The sequence below is a fragment of the Lagenorhynchus albirostris genome, chromosome 16 (genome assembly GCF_949774975.1).
Source record: "Lagenorhynchus albirostris chromosome 16, mLagAlb1.1, whole genome shotgun sequence".
Lineage (NCBI taxonomy): Eukaryota > Metazoa > Chordata > Mammalia > Artiodactyla > Delphinidae > Lagenorhynchus > Lagenorhynchus albirostris.
The window spans coordinates 6,113,165-6,118,217 of record NC_083110.1 but is presented as its reverse complement, the minus strand read 5'-3'; the positions used below and the strand labels follow the sequence as shown (position 1 = coordinate 6,118,217).

The 5,053-nt window shown below is 47.1% G+C and overlaps 1 long non-coding RNA gene across 1 annotated transcript; it reads right to left on the bottom strand.

Annotated features, from left to right (window-relative positions):
* Positions 1–204: 204 nt before the first annotated feature.
* LOC132507423 (uncharacterized) lies at positions 205–3,741 on the bottom strand. The gene is made up of 3 exons (XR_009536184.1): positions 3,641–3,741; positions 3,153–3,406; positions 205–597 (listed from the first exon to the last, which is right to left on the bottom strand). It is a non-coding gene; the product is annotated as an uncharacterized LOC132507423 (long non-coding RNA).
* Between the last annotated feature and the right edge of the window lie 1,312 nt (positions 3,742–5,053).

Genomic DNA, 5,053 nt, shown 5'->3' with positions numbered 1-5,053 from the left:
GTACCTCTCATCTTCACGTGGAACAAATAGTGCTTTCCAGTTCTGCTTTAGACGGCGCAGAAATCAGCAAGACACACTTCTGACTTCTACTAGTTGTTCCCAGGCTTTCGGGTCCCTGGGCTAGAAAAAATGACAACGTGGAAGGCATAGGTAACCAAGTTTTATTTTTGACTGCTGAACACATGAAACAAAACAAGACAGAACTACATCCACAATCACAATCAGTCTCACTTCCTCAAGCACACTTTATGCCTAAAAAGTAGTAGGAAGGGAATACAATCAGAGTGGAAGATGGCTCTTGCCGAGAAAGGACAAATTTCACACTAACATTTTCATGTGGACCAGTGAAAACTCTACCGAAGCTGCGTGTCAGTTAGTGGACCAGCACTTCTGAGTCGGAGCTCCTCAAACTTTAAATGCATGCACCAATCTCTGGGCCCGTGTTAAAATGCAGATTCTTATTCATTAAGTTGGGATGGGGCTTGGGAGTCTCCTTTTAATAAGTTCCCAGGTGAGGCCAAGCTCCCAGTTCCAGGCTTTGAGTAGCAAGATTCTGCCCTGTACTGTGCCCCAAGTAATCCTGAGCTTCTGTCAAGCCTGCAAAGGACAAAATCAGGTAAAATGGTTATTTTGTGTCATGTAAATAAAAACATCACTTAATCAACTAGATTCTCTGCTATTGCGTGGCCGTGGCCATGGCTGTCAGAGACCACCGACAGCTGTCCTGCCAGGGGTTCAGTGCGGTGATGGGCGAGGACCTTTGTAGCTCTCACACGTGTAAGAATAACGGCTACTGGACTGTGCGCATCGTCCAGGCCCAGCGCCAGCGCCACCAAAAGTGACCGGGGGTTTCAAGCCTGGCTTCCTGGACTCTGCTCATCCCACCAGCCACCTGCCCCTTGCCACCCCCAACCCACCATGAGACATGCATTTGACATTGTCACCCTGCACATCCATTTATATGGCTGAAATCAGGTTTTACATAACAATACTTAGCCTTGTTGCATGTGACACACACTAATTAAAAAAAAAAAATCTAATCGGTAATATGTGGAACCTAAAAAGAGGATACAAATGAACTTATTTACAAAAACATAGAAAACAAACTTATGGTTACCAAAGGGGAGGCGGGGGAGGGATAAATTAGGAATTTGGAATTAACATATACACACTACTCTATATAAAATAGATAACCAACAGGGACCTACTGTATAGCACAGGGAACCATACTCAGTATCTTGTAATAACCTATAATGGAAAAGAATCTAAAAAAAGAATGGATATATGTATAGCTAAGTCATTTTGCTGTATACCTGAAACTAATACAACATTGTAAATCAACTGTATTTCAAATTTATTTATTTGTTTATTTTTGGCTGTGTTGGGTCTTGGTTGCTGCGTGCGGGCTTTCTCTAGTTGCAGCGAGCCGAGGCTACTCTTCATTGCGGTGCGTGGGCTTCTCATTGCAGTGGTTTCTCTTGTTGAGGAGCACAGGCTCTAGGCACGTGGGCTTCAGTAGTTGTGGCATGTGGGCTCAGTAGTTGTGGCTCGCAGGCTCTAGAGCACAGGCTCAGTAGTTGTGGCGCACGGGCTTAGTTGCTCCACGGCATGTGGGATCTTCCCTGACCAGGGCTCGAACCCATGTCCCCTGCATTGGCAGGCGGATTCTTAACCACCGCGCCGCCAGGGAAGCCCAAATCAACTGTATTTCAATAAAATTTTTTAAAAAATCTAAAATGCTGGTTCTGATCCACTAAATTGATTTCAGGGTCCACCATTAGGTCGTGGCCCAGGGTTTGACAAATACACAGGCGCCTTGAAAGCCTTTTCTCAAATTGACAATATGTGACTCTTTGATCTGTTGTGGAGTAAGGCACAGGTCTTCTCTAATGTAAGAAAACCTAATTTAGGAAATACCCACTTAAAACTATGATTTCTTCAAATTCTACCCTGTAAGCTCTTTTAAAAAGATTTTTCTTATTCCATTTTTAAATTTAATTTTTATTTTATATTGTAGTATAGTTGATTTACAGTGTTGTGTTAGTTTCAGGTGTACAACAAAGTGATTCAATTATACTTATACACATATCCATTATTTTTCAGATCCTCTTCCCATAAAGGTTATTGCAGAGTATTGAGTAGAGCTCCCTGTGCTCTACAGCAGGTCCTTGTGATTGTCTATGTCATGTATAGTAGTGTGTGTATGTCAATCCCAATCTCCTAATTATCACCCACTCCCCCACTGCTGCATTTCCCCTTTGGTAACCATAAATTTGTTTTCAAAGTCTCCCAGTCTGTTTCTGTTTTGTAAATAAGTTCATTTGTATCATTTTTTTTTTTAGATTCCCCATATAAGTGATGTCATGTGATATTTGTCTTTCTCTGTCTGACTTACTTTGCTTAATATGATAATCTCTAGGTCCATCCATGTTACTGCAAATGGCGTTATTTCATTCCTACCCTGTAAGCTCTTAGTGAAGGGATTTTTGTCATCTAGTTCTTTGGTAGATCTCAGAGCATCTAAGAAAATAGATGAACGAAAGAGCTAGCATATTTACAGATACTTAAGCCCTCGGATGGAAGATTTCAGGATTAATAGATTTTAAAAAGTGTTATTGGTAGGTGTGGTTCAGGGAGCTATGAACAACAAAATGTTTTTGAAATTAAAACGTATAGCAACGGAACAGTATGACCGATTTATAAAGGACTTTTGAATATATCAATAATAGAGGTAATGATAATGTTGATACTTACTGAGTCATTATATGCCTGCTCTGGTAAACATTTTTGTTCATAAGATTACATAGTCTATTTAGAAACTGCCCTTAAAAAACGAAACAAAACAGAATGTGGCTCTGGGGAGATGAGGTGTATCGCACTGGGCTGGGTGATCTTGCTGTTTCCTAGGGACGGGAAGAAGCTTTCAGAGGGTGTTGTCTAGAGATTTGGAAGCTTTTAACCCGGGAAGTTTATGCAGGGGAACGTAGGGCGGGGCACCGTGGGGAGTGGAAAGCTGGGACTGCTGTCAGGCCTCCTCCATCCCATGATCCCAGACGGCCACCCCCAGTGGCCACTTCAGCTCTAACGGAGACTGACTTGGACCCAGTCTGACCCAGTTTCAAATTCTGGGGAGGGGAATCAGGTTGGCTCACCAGGAGCAGGTGTCCGTCTCTGTGCAGTCAGTCCTCATCCGGGTCTGCAGTCATGAAGTACAGAGTGTTAGGGCCTCAGCTCTGCTGGCGGGGTGGACCATCATGAGAGCCGTGGTCTGGGCAGGTGCCCCCAAAGTGTCTATGACGGGGACTTCCCTGGCAGGCCAGTGGCTAAGACTCCGTGCTGCCGATGCAGGGGGCGCGGGTTTGATCCCTGGTCAGGGAACTAAGATCCCACAGGCTTTGTGGCGTGGCTAAAAGATAAAAAAAAGGAAAAAATGGTTATGACACTGTGGAACCCTTTGTTCACATAAGGTCTTACCTAACAGCCAACTATGAAGGATGGATAAAGGCTGAGTTGTGGAGATGGTGGCCAAAGTCCCACCAAACTGGCATCCCTCCCCTGGGACTGAGGAGTGTTTTGAAAACCGTGGCTCTAGCTGTGTCCCCTGTTTTTACAGAAAAGTGAGACTAGAGCCTGAGGTTACCTCCTCAGGGGTACACAGCAGCTTAGTGTTAGGGCTTGACGAGCATCAGGCCCCTGGGCTCCTGGGGGGATGTTCTCCCTGAGCCTTGCCCCATCTGCTGCTCTGTTCCGGGTACCAAATACACAACTGCTGGCAAAGTCTTCTGTTTCAGTAAAATGTCTCTCTTTAGAAAGAAAAACAACTTGTGGAGTTCCAAGGCGAATTGATTTTGATTTGCAGAGTTAAAAAAAGAATGCAACTACAGTTAAGTGAAATTCCAGAAGACTTGTGTCCCTGGCCGGAAGTTTAGCTTGAGGGATGCTGGCCAGGCTTCCCCAGGTGTGCTCACCTTGCCTAGTCTCGCCCAGCACCCTTCAGCCCTCAGCTCTCCTTTGAACATAGACAAGGGTCTGATGGCCCAGACAGGCTTGCTCTGGTCACTGACCACTTCTCTGGTTGGAAATGTACTTCTGTGCCTCTCGTGGGACCATGACTTCTGTCCTAATGCCTCCCAGTGATGCAAGTGTGTGTGGGCAGAGGCTAAATGAATCGGGAACCTGGTGAACTTGGTCGCCGTATGCATTGGGGTGACTAAGGGTACACCTGGGTAGCTACCTCCCCCACCTCCTTGCCGGCGATCTAGGGAAAGGTGTTTGGCTCTGCGGCTGAGAGGCGAGAGGCTGGCCCCTGGCAATCAGCAGGGTGCCCTTTGTAAAGCCCCATCGCTCCTCTCTCCACGGGGTCAGCGCGGGCTGTCCGGAGGCTCTGCCCTGCACCTGCTTGCACAAGCCACTTGGTGGCACTGTTAGAACTGGAGAAAAGAGGCTGCTTCCCCTGAAACCGTTTTCCCTCATTCTAATCCTCTCCAAACTGTCATTTCCACCCACCTCCTTCAAAACAGAACAGAAGAAGATCATTTCATAGCCTGTTCCCTCTGCTCTGCACCTCCCCCCCTGCACCCCATCCATTCCTGACTGCCTGCAAAGATGAGTAGCCCCTCTGCCCTCTTTCCCGCCCTCAGGGTCCCATCCTTCCATCCTCTTTTCGGATCTTTGTCATTCTGTGTGTTGTGGAGGCCTCTAGGGTTCCAGGTGGCCTGCGGAAGGAGAAAGGGCCGTGAAAAACTTACAGGGACCTGGGGAACTAAAAGAGAAAGCAGAAGTGCCTGCAGTCCTTCTGGCCGCATGACCTGTGTTCTAGAAGAAACTAGTGCTGCGTGCACAGAGGCTGCGTGGAGAGGGGTCACTGGGAGAAGGTGCTGGGAGGGAGAGAGGGAGGGGGGAGGAATGTGTGGAGCGCGGGAAGCGGGGGCTCTGGGCGCGGAATCTTGGCATCGGGTCGCGCTGCTTAAAGGCTTTCTGTTCTTGGCTTTCCAGCTGCCGCCGTGTCAGAAACCCCCTCCACCGTGTGGTCCCGAGCGACCCTCGCCTTCAC